This window comes from Lepidothrix coronata, unplaced genomic scaffold, assembly GCF_001604755.1.
Source record: "Lepidothrix coronata isolate B3197 unplaced genomic scaffold, Lepidothrix_coronata-1.0 Scaffold2, whole genome shotgun sequence".
In the NCBI taxonomy this organism is placed as follows: domain Eukaryota; kingdom Metazoa; phylum Chordata; class Aves; order Passeriformes; family Pipridae; genus Lepidothrix; species Lepidothrix coronata.
In genome coordinates, this window is record NW_016690182.1 from 748,787 (window position 1) to 762,965 (window position 14,179).

General features: G+C 43.7%; 1 long non-coding RNA gene across 1 annotated transcript in view; it reads left to right on the plus strand.

Moving 5' to 3' along the window:
• The first annotated feature begins 321 nt into the window (after positions 1-321).
• The window catches only part of LOC108497243, a 71,033-nt gene continuing 57,175 nt past the window's right edge, over positions 322-14,179 (plus strand). The window contains exon 1 of the long non-coding RNA XR_001874722.1: positions 322-457. This is a non-coding gene — a long non-coding RNA (uncharacterized LOC108497243). The remainder of the gene's footprint in view (positions 458-14,179) is intronic.

Below are 14,179 nucleotides of genomic sequence, written 5' to 3' on the forward strand. Positions count from 1 at the left end.
CAGGAAAAGAATCGGCATGTGTAGGCTGGAGCCACAGGCCTGAGATCACAACATGGTGAAATAAATCACAAGATGCAGATGAATGTGGGTGACAATGGGAGCCCTTTTTTGATAGCCTGTTCTCAGCTCCTCTTTCAAGCAGTAGTCAGGTTGCAGCTGTCCCCATCTTTCCTGGCACTAGCTGTTGCCTTCTGTAGTTTAGTTTAAAGGAAGGAATATGGTGGTTTCTCACCAGTTAAGTCAATACTTGCTTGGATCTCAGCTTTGGCAATCCAAATCTTTTCCTAAGTGTTTTATTTGCAATGATTCCAAAGCTGGGTGGGTAAAAACCTCTTAAGTCTTTCTGTGTTTGAATAAACCTAGAGGAAAGTTTTGAAGGCTGATGTACTCCTGGTTTTAGGTCACTTAAAGGAAAAACCATCAGAAAGAATCAGACATAAACCTCTACCTTCCAGTGGTAAGAATTACCTGAGACTTATTTCTGCTTTAGTTGTTAATTACTAAAAATTTAATGTGAAATTAGATGCTGCTTTATGTTAATTTCTTGCTATACATTTTGAAAACGTGATGTATGTGAAACTGTCAGTAAACCATGAAAGGAAATCATCTGCTTATTTGACATTTGACCTACATTTTACCTGATGGGAGGAATCCTCTACAGGTCTTAAAACTATAACCTAAATTCATGATAAAGCCACAGTAATGACCTGTGTGTACAGGTGTTGTGGTTTAATCCCAGCTGGCAACTTTGGGTCAGTTGGGGTCAGCTGTCCTGGCTGTGTCCCCCCAACCCCATGTGCACCCCCAGCCTCTTGCTGGTGGGGTGAGGAGCCAAAAAGGCCTTGTCTCTGTGTAAGTGCTTCTCAGGAACAATACTCAACACAAATCCCAAACACAGCCCCAGACCAGTTACTGTGAAGATAATGGACTCTACCCCAGCCTAAACCAGCACAACAGGACTACAGGTGATCTGCAAATTTTTATTGTATTATCTCTAATGGACTTTTCAAAGTTACCTTGAACATAGCGTAGGAAAAAGATTGCCTGCGTGCTTTATACTATCTGAAATCTATATGATGACTTTAGAACTCATTTAGGCAGAACTGGCTGTAAAAGGAGCTAGAAATATTTCAGAGTTTAGACAGACCCTAAAAGTCAATTTATAGGAAGGCTTCTCAAAGCAGAAATTATCTACTTGGGAACAACCCCAATAAATGCACAAAACTACTTTGCCAATACGAAAAATGAAACTGTATATTAAACGAGTACTTTACTCTTCATTAATTCTGCTGTACTTTCATCCCTTCCCTGTGACTGTTCCTCCCAGGCCAGGGCTGGGCAGAGGCAGCTCCTCTCCCTACACCTGCATAGCTGAGCTCACTCTCCCACTGGGGTGGGTGTCGCTGTGACCACATTAGTGTGTGAGCCAGAACAGACAATTACAGAGGTACTTGCACACATCATCTCCCTCCACAGCATTTTTGCTATGCAGACACTGGAGGGAGGGTGTCTTGAGCTACTTAGTGAAGCAAATGACGTGGGGGACAAAGCTAAACAACTCCTGCTTTTTCCTGTTCTCCTGGCCCCTGGTGGTGTTAGCTGTGAGGTGTGACAGCTTTGGGGGTACTTACTTTGGTTTTCTCAATCAGTTTGCTTATTTTGGGCTAATTAACCACATCCGTCTGGTGTGTTTCCAAAGAGGTTATCTTCAGACTGCTCTTTGTTTGCCTACAAGGTCTCTGGGCTCCTGTGTCATGACAAGTGTGTGATGGGTGTCCTCATCTGTTCGGGGTGCAGGATGTGCTACCAGGGCACTTCCCTGCTGCCAAGTACATCTGCTGGCAATGAGCCTGGAGGGTGGCTCTGCTGATAACATTGTGATGTCCATCAAGCTAACGTGAATTAGAAAGTTCATTTTGTAAGATTTTATCAATGCTCTTTGGCAAAGTGTTTGGCCAAGGCTAGCACATTTGTTTTTTTTTCTGTGAGCAGATAAGACCCCTTTGATGCTGAAAGATCCTGAGCTGCCTGAGCTCTGGTAAGAACAACACTTGCTTGGTTTTCACTGACCCACTGGGATGTGGCTTTCTCCAGCCCCAAGGCCTGAGCCTGCTCCCTGTCTGCAAAGCAAATGAAATGAAGGATTCATTAACGTATTTATGTTCAAATGAAGTAAAGCAGCTCAAATGGGAGAGCCCAGCAAGCAGCAAATATAGGGGGCCAAGGGATGCTCCACCCCAATTGTGCTCACATAGGTTAGTGCCAGGAGGAAAAACTTGGTATTGGACTTGTATCCTGGGAGGCTTTGAGCCTCTGGACTTGCAACATCTCAGCTGGAATAATGTGTTTGAGCCTAATGCTGTGTTTTAATTACTACTTTGAGGGTAACACCTGTGTCTTGGTTGGACAAAAGGTGAAGGAGGGTAAAGCATTTTGTTTATTTTTCAGGCGGTCTAGTGCTGTCACAAAGACAGTGATGGAAATGTGGGCTGGGATGCAGGGGTAAGTCACTGGGGTATCTGTTCCAGCAGTGAGGGCAGCCAATGTCAGCTGAAACTAATGTCAAAACTCAAAGTGGGGATGCTGCAGAGTCCTTTCTCCACTGCCTGAGCTGCTCATTCCTGCCCTGTAACCCTTGGTCTCCCCTGGCACTGGCAGGGGTGTTATGAGGCTGTGCAGGGGGCAGGACTGGGTTAGGAGTCTACATCAACCCGCAATAAAAACCCAATTTTGATCTAAAACAGTCCTTCAGTGTTGCTTTTCTGAGTGCAGGAGGGAAGGACAAGAGCAGAGAGGAACCAGCTCTTTGCTTTAAGTGATGCTTTCTGTCAGCTTAAGGCACTCATGAAATTACAGTGTAGGCAAACACGTGGCTGTGTGTGGGAGCTGCCCTGCCTGCTGCCAGCACAGGACACGGAACAAGGAAATTTGCAAGAAATGTCGTCTTTGAGAAGATTGATGAGGCCTGTGGCAGCCTTGGTGGGTGTGCCTCTCGTGCTCCAGTGTGTGCAAGGGCGGAAAATGCAACCTTTGATCCAGCACTAATGGATTCACTGGCTGTGTGTGAAATGTCCAAGTGTCCCACCCGCTTGTGCTGTGGGCACACGGCAGCACGTGGCTGCTGGAGGGCTCGAGGGCTGACCCTGCCTGTAACTGCAGAGGGGGACCAGGGAGAGCTGTGGTGACACTTGGCGTTTGTGGCTGGAAACACAAAAAAAAAAAAAAAAAAAAAGGAAATGAATCTCTCTAATTACATATGTTTATTGTCTACAAAAATGAACACAGTTTTTAATGTCACACTTGCATGTTGAACTGGCTACTTGTATTTCTACAGGTCATGGTTTTCTTTTAAGGACAATTTAGAGCAAGAGAAAGGAAAGGTTAAATCCCTTGACTTCAAGAAAACCGACAGGGAACATGCTTTTGTTTTAGCACATCCTGACAGCTGTTTAGTTGGGGTTTCTACGTATGGTTTGGGGAGTATGACGGGAGCCCAGATCATAAATGCATAGGTCACAGAGTTACCATCCTTCCACGAGAGGACTCTCTTCCCACTCTCAGAATGCTTTGCTGTGTTCCACAAATGCTGTGTTAGGCACCAGTTTGCTCTTAGTATGGAATAACTTGTTACTTTCTGGGAAATCAAAGAGCTGTTCTGCTGCCATGAAAGCACGTGGCCTGGCTGTGTGCAGTGGCAGGGGCAGCACTCAGGAGCGTGGAAGATCCATGCAAGTCCTTCCAAACAGATTCTCCCCTTTTATCATCCTGGTCTTGTGTGCTGTGGCTCCAGAAGGCCCATGCAATGTCCCAGCAACATTGCCCCAGTCCACACATGCAGCATCACTGCATCCAGCATGGAGTACAGGGGAGAAGCAGCTTTAAGCCCCACTCATTCTTTAAAACACTTTATTTTTCAGTTGCCTCAGTTCTTATTCCTTAGACTCAAACTGGCTGCAAATTTGTCCTTGAGTTGGAAGAGTCTTGCTGTGTGCCTGGGGCTTTCACCATCTTCCTCCCTTCTGTCCTTCCTGGGGCTTTCACCTTCTCCTCTCCTTTTCCTTAGCAAAGGTCTCACTCTCCCTTTCACACCAGTACCAAGCATCAGCTCTCTGAGAAAGGACATCCTGAGGGCTGTGCAGGCAATGAGCACAGCCTGACTGACTGCACAGGGCTCTGCACTTGACTTCCAGCTGAAGCTCTGATTTGCCTTCTTAACTTTGCCCTTGGCAGCTCCCTCATCATCTCCTCCAACTAAGCAGGGCTGGAGGAGCTGTGATGCCACCCTCAGATGTGCTATTCCTTCCCCTGTTCTCCTGGGACAGGAGGGAAAATAGGGATGGGGATGGTCTACTTATTTGCCCAAATGCTCAGGAATAGTTCTGTTACTGCTCCTACTTTTCATATTTCTATTTTCATTTTATACCAACCTCCTGAGCTGTTTCCCTTATATGGATCAGTGTGGATGGCTGGATGCTCTCAGAATGATGTTGTGAATCAACATGGGGCACTGGTTGCAGCCCCATTAGGGTTGTGCTAACCAATCCTTGTAAAGAATTATACAGTAAAATAATTGGAAATACTGCAAGTTAATACTGATTTTCCCTTTTAAGTTTCCACTCAATTTTACATTCAACTCCTGAATTAAATCCACTTGACCAGATTGTATCCAGATAGTGCTGTTATGTTGTTGTTTTCTCTCTAAATCAAATTACTTAAAATGGTGGCCTGTTGCCTGAACACAAATATTTTGAAGTTACTTTGGAAGATTTTTTTTTTTCGCTTTTGGCAGTAACTTCCCATAGATAATATTTTCTTTTCTCCCAAGTAAAGTCACTTTTATGATGCACACAAAGTAACTGTAGCAAGTCAGAAAAAAAATCCTGTCTGTAGTCCCATGTATAACTAACAAAAAATAATCAAGTGATGGCTGGAATGTTTTTGTGCTGATGGCTGTGATTTTTGTTTTGTTTTTTTTTTATTTTGTTATTGCTCCTGTTCTGTTGAGAAAACTGAAACAATGAGTTATCCTGGAAATATTCGAGGTCAGGTTGGATCAGGCTTTGAGCAACCTGTTCAAGTTGAAGATGTCCTGGTTCATTGCAGAGAGGCTTTGACTAGGTGGCCTTTAAGGGTCCCTTCCAACCCAAACCATTTTTATTCTGTGATCTGCATTGAACTGGGTAAAACACAGGTGGTGCAAGTAGCAGCATCACTCCAGCCTCGTGGAGGCCCCACTGACCCCACATGAGCTGATGAACACCCAGTTTAAATCACTTCATTTGCCAGTCTCCAAGCATGGAAAGATAATGAAGATGAGAGCAGCTCAGCCAGTGTACAGCAAATGCAAGCAGGAGAAAAGTGGGGAGGCAGCAGGGAAGTGGTGCAAAGCTCACCAGAACCTGCATATAGGGCATCCCAAATCCCAGGATGAGCCTGCCTGGTACCAGCTTCAGTGCTGACTGTGGGTGCTCTGCTCAGGAGCTGCTTTTCCCTGTGCATGTGGAAAGTTGGTGATGAGTTCCCAAACTTTTGGCACTTGCAGGCTGGTAATCATTGTTCCCATCACGTGCTAAAGTGGTTCCTAAAGGATACTACGACTGGGAAAAATGTGTTTGCATCAGAAATGGAACCAGACTATTTTCCTGACACTGAAATTTATGTAGGAAAAGATCATTTCAATTATTTTTGCTCTCTAGTTCTTTGGTAAATATATCATTGTGTTTACTATTGGCTTCCTTTTCTGCTCTTTGGGGGAAGACAAAGTATTTAGCAGCAGATCTCAATTTTAATGTATGAGAATAAATTCCTCCTAGAAGAATTCCATTATGCTAAATGAGGCTGTGATGTTTGTTATCTCCTGAGGAATTTGCTAAAGTAATTTCATTAGTAAATGATTTCAGGGATAGCCAAGCTCAAGAAAACAAAAAAGAAAAAAAAAAGAAAAAAGAAACAATGTGCTCCTGTCTTAGTTTAGCGCAGCTTGTGTGTCTATTTTTTAAGTCAAATTTTCTTATCTGAGGATAGTTTGCAAAAGTGGGGACTGAGTTTCCTGGGAGTGCCAAGCTAGTACATCCAGCTGCCAAAAAGTGTTGGCATCTGGCAGACCAGGTCTGGGACCCCAAGTTGACTTGGGTGCCATCCAGGCACCTACCTGCTTTTGAGTATCAGAGCAATATTTCACTAAGTAGATAGCTCTTCAAATTGGATTGGTTGAGCAGCAGGTCCCTGGTTCTTGGAAGCTTCTTGGTGAAGGAGAAAAGTCCTGAGCTCCTGGCTTGGCTCTCTGTGGGGTCTATGGAAGTAGCTAGTACTTTTTGAATGGTGGCCCTTCCTTTTGGGTGCAGTGTGTCACAGGGCTGGGACCTGGCTCCCCTTGGTGGTACAACAGCTGTGCACAAATGGTCTGTCATCAATGGCAGCAGCATCTCTGGGGTTTGGTGGGCAGTGGGAAAGGATGGACCCCTCCCCGGGGTGAGGGACTGCAACCCTCACCTGCCACCTACGGACAATGGCCTCAGCAAGGCAGGGCCTGGATAAGGAGCATGAAATATGGGTGATAAACTGTCAGTTGTCATCATTCAATGCAGAGTTAAAAATGTGGAGAGGCTGCTCCATCGTCTTTCCTGCCAGAAGAAAAGTTTCACAGTCTTTCTTTAATTCACCATATTTAGTGGTGAATTAAAAATGGAAATGGAAAGAATTTGCTGAGGCTCTCAAGAAGACGAATGATTGTGTCATGTGTTACCTCTCCTCTTTCAGCCATGCTCTTCCTGTTCTTGCTGCTTGAGTGAGGTGTGTTAGGAAATCCCATGGCTGGAGAGGAGACCTCAGCTGTGTTGTCAGGGTGTGCTGACCCTGGGCAGGTGGCACAAATTTGGGCTTTCATATGTGCAACTGGGGGGTTGCTTCCTTTCCGTTTTTTAATCTGGGTAATTTTCCCAGCTCTCTGTTCTCGGTATACAAAGATATTTTTGGAATTAAGCTCATGAAATGTTTTTTCCTTCGTGATTGATAGATAAATATCACAAGCTTCCGAGCAAATAAATTCCCCCCTCCTGCTTTCCCTGCTCAGCAGTCACCCAGAGGACTCATGCTGCTGCATTAATCTGTATGCAAGCAATCAGGTTCGTAATCTGTGCCAATAAAGGGATTTATGGTCTCACAGAGCACAGAGGCTACATTCAATCTTGCTGACAGCACTAGGGCATGCCCCATTTAGTTGTCGGAAGACAGCAGGGTGTTATTTCCTTGCTGACTTTAAAGTGATTTCTGTGACCTGAAGGACACGAGTGTGAGGAGGACTAAGGACTTTTAAAGCCCGTTTGTGCAGAATCTATTTTGGAGTGCAGAAAGAATCTCTAACACCTGCATGAAACTAATAACAACAGTCTTTATTTCCACTAACCTAATCTTAAGTTATGATCTGATGCCTGCACTTGCTGTGCTCTGATGGGGGCCATAGGAATGCTGATAGGATCTGAGGTTCCTTTAGGCCCTGCAGTGTTTGCTGCTGAGTTGATTCTCCAAGGAGCCCACACCCCATTTACATATGACAGATGGGCAAGAAGCTTCTCTTAACGCCATGGCCAAAGATGTGGTCTCTGCTTTTTTGGCTGCCCTGGAAATATAATTTTACCTGGAGTACAAGCTGGGGCAGAAACTATTCTATTTCTCTGTGCTTGCTAAGCTGGTATTTAGGCTGTTGCAATTTTGCCTATAGCTATTTCGGGTTCTTCATTAGATCTGGGGTGTGACTTTCAACTCCATTAAAGCATTGACTTAAGCATTGATTGCTGTGATTGTTACACGAAGGCCAAGTTAGGCTGGCTTATTACTTGGAACAAACTGGAAAAGTCTCTCTATGCCCTCTGACAGATCCCAGGGGTAAACTGTAGGATGAACACGATTGCTGAGATGTCCCAGGTCAGTGGAGTCAGGAGGACCACCTACCTAATGTGTGTGTCACTGGGGGCAACTTCCATCAGTAGTGGACATAGCATAGTGTGGAGTGATGTTGTGTCTTGCAAACATAAATTTAATCTAAATGACATTTAAGTGACATTTAAATGAAAACGGTTCAGTGCTTTTAAGAGATCAAAGGTGTCAGAATGCTCTTGGAGTGACCAAACTGGCTAGAAAGGGGGGAAAGGCTGTGTCTAAGAAGCACAAGTCAAAGAAAAGACGGGAGATGGTGTTTTTTCAAAGCTATTTTCCTGTCAGCAGCTGGAGTGTGGGAGTCCAGCCTCATGGGAGATTCCTGTAGAGATCTGTTGTTCCATGTGAGTTCACCTGTAACCACTTTATCCGACTCATAAATCCTAACACCCCCTCACACTCCATTACTGAAGTACCTTCTCCACAGATTCCTTGGTGTGACAACATGACCAAACTGAGCAACAAGAATAAAAATCTCTACAACTTCCTTGACGTCATCCTTCCGTGATGCATCCATGCAGGACGTGGCTCTTGTGAGCTTTGCCACCTGCTTCAGCACACAGTCACTCCTTTCTCAGTTTGACCTTTTCATTAAAACTACCAGGAAGCCCCAAGTCTCTGGCTAGGATTGAGCCCTTCCATGTCTGTAAACAGTTTAAGAAAAATGAAATGCAAAGGTTAGCAGGAGGCTTGCAGAGACTTTGCTAAACAGGTGGCCATGTCATGGTCTCTTATTAAATAAACAGAACTAGTCTGGAAATCATCCAAGAGACAAAGAGGTGTTGACATTCTCATTTTCATTGCTGCATTTAAAATTTTAACTGTTTCTTACCACTGTAAAATATGATTGTGAGCTTTTTGAGCATCAGTGACAGCACAGTGTTTTCAAGCAGGCTTTCTGTTTCAGCACCTCTCGGGGATGAGTGCTCCTCCAGACCTGTGCCTTCCACGTAGGAAACAGCAGAGGGAAGAGATTCCCCATGCAGTATTAATTCAAGAATAGGAATGAAAGTCCCTCAAGACATCTGGTAAAACCAAGGAACTCGAAGTAGTTGAGAGGTATGAAAGGGGAACTTGCCAGTACAGGCAGCATATAAACCCAGAGCAGACAGAGTACCTGGGACAATGGCTTTATCATTGAGTGGGGTGAGGTGTCTATTGAAAATAAAATGCACAATTCCAGAGAGGCAGAGGCTTTGCTAATGGCCCAAAGCTAAGGCAATGATTAACACAGCATTAATTTTATTTGCATTTTACTCTATTCTTTTAAAGCCTTATGGGGAAGAAAAACTTATGGGGTCAGAAAGAGGTACAGTTTTCCAGTACCATGCCCAGGCAAATAGATGCATAAATCCCATTAACAGTAATGGAAATCAGTTGTCTAACCCAAGTAATTGAAATTGCGTGCTGAATTTGCTTTCTTCCACAGTAGTGGCTCTGACTCCTGCCTCTTTGGTTGTTGTTGGTAAATAAAACAGGCTTTGTTTCTATCAGGACCATGCATAAAGAAAATGTCATCTTCCAGATCTGAAGGTAGTGCAAGAGCTGCAGAATCATCAGGACTTCTTGGCAAAGACTAGTTGCCAGATGAAAGTGGGGACAGAAGGATACTGCCATAAGGGATGTGCTAGGCTGCGTCTGGACAGATATGTGTGGAGTATCAATTGGTGTCCAAGAGATTGTACTTGCATGGCTCATCTTTGTTCCCTGCTGAGGCAGGATTATATGATTCCCTGTGTTTTCTAAAAAAAGTACCACTGTACTGTCCTGCTGGGATCAAGGATGTGAGCCTCCAGGCTAGGTGTAGAATTGCTCCAGGCCAGGAATTGCTACTTTTTAAAAATTTTAACTAGATTTAACAAGTCACATTCTTTTGGTAAAACTAGTTCTTCCTTGAGGGCTACTTGAATTTACTCTCAGCTTCCAGTGGGATTTTAGTGTGGGCAAGACAAGGAAAGGAGGACAGGAGTGAGTTATCATCAGAGCGTTTACTGGCCCCAGGTGTTTTCCCCCGGTAAAATTGTGTGCCTCTAAAGCTTGGATGTGCTCTTGACAGGTCAGGTCTTGCAATCTGCATGGTGCCTCCTCCTGAGGATATCAGAGACAGCTCTGCAGGCAGCCACTCTGCCTTGTCCTGCCTGTCGCCTTTGGGATGTGGACATGTTTGTGTGTGAGCAACAGGACTGACCTGGGCTCTAAAACCTCCTGGACAGATGAGCTCCTGTGCTGTGTAAAGACTCCTGGTTGGTTCTGGGTGCTTCTGGATGGCTCCACACAAAGCAGCTGTGGGGAGAATCCAGCACAGCATTTAACTGAGTAACAGAGGCATCTCCCAGCAGGTGACAGGCTCTGAGGGCCATCGAGTCAAATGTTTTTGCTCAGTAGTTTGTATCTGCACATCCTGGGGTACAAGGAGGAAGAAGCCTTTTCAGGAAAGATGTGGTTAGCTGAAACATGAGAGTCAGTCAAATACCTGTTGTTGATGTTCCAGCATTGGGCAATTCTGATTTGCCCCAACTTCTGCTGGATAAACAAATCCTTAATGAGGTGGGGTATTTTTTAGAAAGCTGTGTTCCTCACACACAAGCGTGTCCACATCCCAAATGTGACAGGCAGGACAAGGCAGAGTGGCTGCCTGCAGTGTCACGCAGCTTTGGCAGTCAGGAGGCATGTTCAGTTCTGTCCATCAGCCCTTCTGCAAATGAGAAGCAGCAGTGTTGGTTAGGACAGGATTATTATTCCTGCTGTGTTAACACTCACACGAGTAGCAAATACATTCATAGTGGATTGAGAAATTACTGTGAAAGTTTCAATTCAGACGTTTGGGTATGGTCAGGAAATTGTTTACCATTTTTTTTTCTAGTTTATAAACCTGGAAATGAGATTCTATGGAAGTTCCTTCATTGGCAGCACAGCTGGGAGAGACTGATGAGTGTCCATTGCTCTGCAGAAGGATTGGATCAGGTACCAAGTTATGTAGGCATGATATCTTCATTTTAGATCTAATATGAAATTCATTTTTCGGCCTGGAGCTCACAGGCCTAATGAGGCTACTGCTACCTGCCAGCTGGTGGTATCTGTTTCTGTGTAAATCTCCTTTTCACTGGGAAATCAAGAGTGACTTGCCTGAATTCAACTCACAGTGTTAGTGGGTTTATGATTTTACAACTGCTTCTTGTAAAACTTTATCAGTTAATGGTCTTTCAATTCACTTTGATCTACACTGATGTATCTATACTAATCTTAAACCATAATGTCATGCAACTCAAGGAGTCATAAAGTCGTTCACTTAAGTGAAAAAGATGGTGAACTAACATGGTGATCTTTATCAGCCATAGCTGGCAGTTTTGCAACAGAGTTATCTGGATGGGACATTCAGTTGTGTTATCTTTTCGTTCTTTTGTGTTTGTGTAACATATTAGTCTTCCTGTGATTTTGCTTGGGTTCATGCAAGATTATGGGTTCATGTCCATCTGCTTATTCTGGCCATCTATTTCTTTCCAGCCTTCTGGAACACCTGTAGCATTCCAAGCTTTGTCAGAAGTCAACACTAAAGGATGCTAGTGCGTGTCAGGGGAAGTAGAATAATAACTGTTGCCTGTAGGTATCTCTCTTCAGCTAAATTATTCTGCTGTGATACCCAGAAATGATCAGGTGCAATGAAATTCATTCTCATTCTACAGACCCTTGTGCAAGAGAGATCCTCTGAGGCTCATGGACTTCACAGCTGTCCCTTGATCTGGAGTATTAGTGATAAATGCCAACGTCAGCTTTCTCTAGGCAGTTTTTCTAAGCTTTTATTTTTCTGGCAACTCCAGCTTATCAACTTTATAAGTTTGCTTGTATTCCAAGTTTTGACATTTTTTCCCATTAAAACTCCCTAAAGGTAAATGTTATTTCTTCACAGCAGCCTGTAGCTGGGTTTGGGACATTTTTAGACCATCAGTTTCAGGGAAGACTCAGGTGATGGTTGAGGAGACAATTACTGCTGTTTGATTTCCCACAAATTTACTTAGACTGAGATATTGGTGTAAGTTTGACTGTAAAGAGAGTCACCTCTGTGGAATTAAGAATCCAGAAGGAGGCACCAGGGGTGGACTACCTCCCTTCTGTAGGCTTCTGGTAAATAGCTGCCTTGACCATGTTGGTCAAGCCCTTCAGAAACCCCAGGGTAACCCTGTGTGTGCAGCTGTAAACATCACAAGGCACAATAACTGAGTCTGTCTAAGAAGCAAATGTGTTGCAGCTTGGCTCACCCCAAGTAGTCAAGACCTTCTGTGCCCTTAGCACTTGTGTTGTTTTGATATAACTGCATTGAGGGTGGAAAAACGTGCAGCAGTGGGGAATGGCTGAACCCAAAGGACTCTCTGTACCTTACTAAAAATAGTGTCATTTAAAAAAAAAAACAAACAACAACAGTTTTTTTGCTGTTCTGTTAGGGGAATGATAGGACAACTTGGCCAAACATATTTAAAATGTGAGCTTTGAGGGATAGAAGAGATGATGTTTCCAGTTACAGTGGATCCAGTGTCAAAATGAATGCGTGGCGTAAGTAATCACAGAATCTCATAGATTGGTTCAGGCTGGAAGGGACCTTAAAGATCATCTAGTTCTACCCCCGTTGTCATGGGCAGGGACACCCTCCACCAGACTGATCACATCCATCAGATCCATATTTCTCCAATTTAGAAACAAGGATGTCGTGCAGAACAGTGTCAAACACTTTGTACAAGTCCAAGTAGAAGATGTCAGTCGCTCTTCCCATAAGCTTTGATCAGTTCCTTATCCATCCCCAGGCAGAGCTCCATGCACCCCAGTTGGTCACTGACACAGAGAGCAACACCCCCTCCTCCTCTCCCCTGCCTGTCCTTCCTAAAGAGCCTTTATCCCCATTCCCCATGTGTTTGCTCAAGGTGAGACACCTCTGCATCCCGTGTGTGTGTTCAGCCTTCAAAGAGATTAGCACTGATTGTTGGCTGTCTTATAATAGCACCCTGCCAGTGCTGCAAGAGGTGTGTGAAATGTGGCAGCAGGGCTCAGAAATGCACAGGACCATGGACAAAAACTGTAAGACCCTAATTGGCAATATTCCCAGTGAAGGTACCTAGAGGATGTTTGCTCCACTCTCCCAAGCAGACCTGCAGTTATCTTCACTGAGTGTTTTCAGCCAAATCACAGTGTGTCCTCCAGAAAAGCAGATGTTCTTCACAAAATCCAGTCTGATAGAACTGGGATGATTGTAAGAAGCTGAAGGCAATGGAGCAAAAAAGACGATCCCTTTGGACAGACAGATTAGGATGGGTATTTTGTTGCAGGGAGGGAGGCAGTGTGGAAACACTGATCAACTGAGATTAAAAATAAAGCCAGGAACCAGTTCTCAGCTAAATGAATGCAGAGGACAATGGCATGTGCCATTACTTATCTTTAGGAGCGACAGAATTGGAGAATGATGGTGATTTATAAATATGGAGGGGGGAGATTTTTTGGTATTAAAAGTTAACAAATTAAGCATCAAAATACAGAGCTAAGATGAAATTTAATTATTCTTTTCAGCACTTAGAGCATATTGGAGAGGCTTGTCTTCATTTCTATGTTCACTTAATAATTTGCATAGCATAACACAAACTAGAGATATTTATGGAACCCTCAGATATAGTAAATTATAAGGCAGTACCAATTTTTCTTGATTAAATCGATATGAAGTCTAGGTACACAAGGCAAAACCCTGCTTCTGGCACTGTCGTATAATGTTCTGATTTGAACTGAAACATCTTAGTTGGCTGAAAAACAGCCCTGAATATTTCACAGGTCTTTAAAGGGGTGTTGTGCTCATGTCCCATTTCCCCATGTGGCTTTCTATTTTAAACCAGGTTGAATTTTGGTGCAGGGTTCTAAATACATGTAGTATCTTTCCACATTCAGGGAAATTGTCTCTCTGTGTTCCTATTCATTAGAAGGAAGTTAATTGCATTGCTAGTTGCTTCATTTTGTCTTTCTTAAAGCATAAACAGAGTCCATTATGGTTCATGTCCCAGAGCAAATCAGGATTTTTATGAATGTGAACTTCTCAGTCACTTAAGAATGAAGGTTAGAATCTCTCAAACCCATTGAAGAGTATGGGTATGTTTTCAAAGCTCAAAATACAGAAACTACTATTAAAATATCCTCTCTGTCATTTTTAATGTCATTTTTGCCCCCTTCCTCAACTCTAAAAAGAGGCAGAAAATAAAACAACATAGTAATA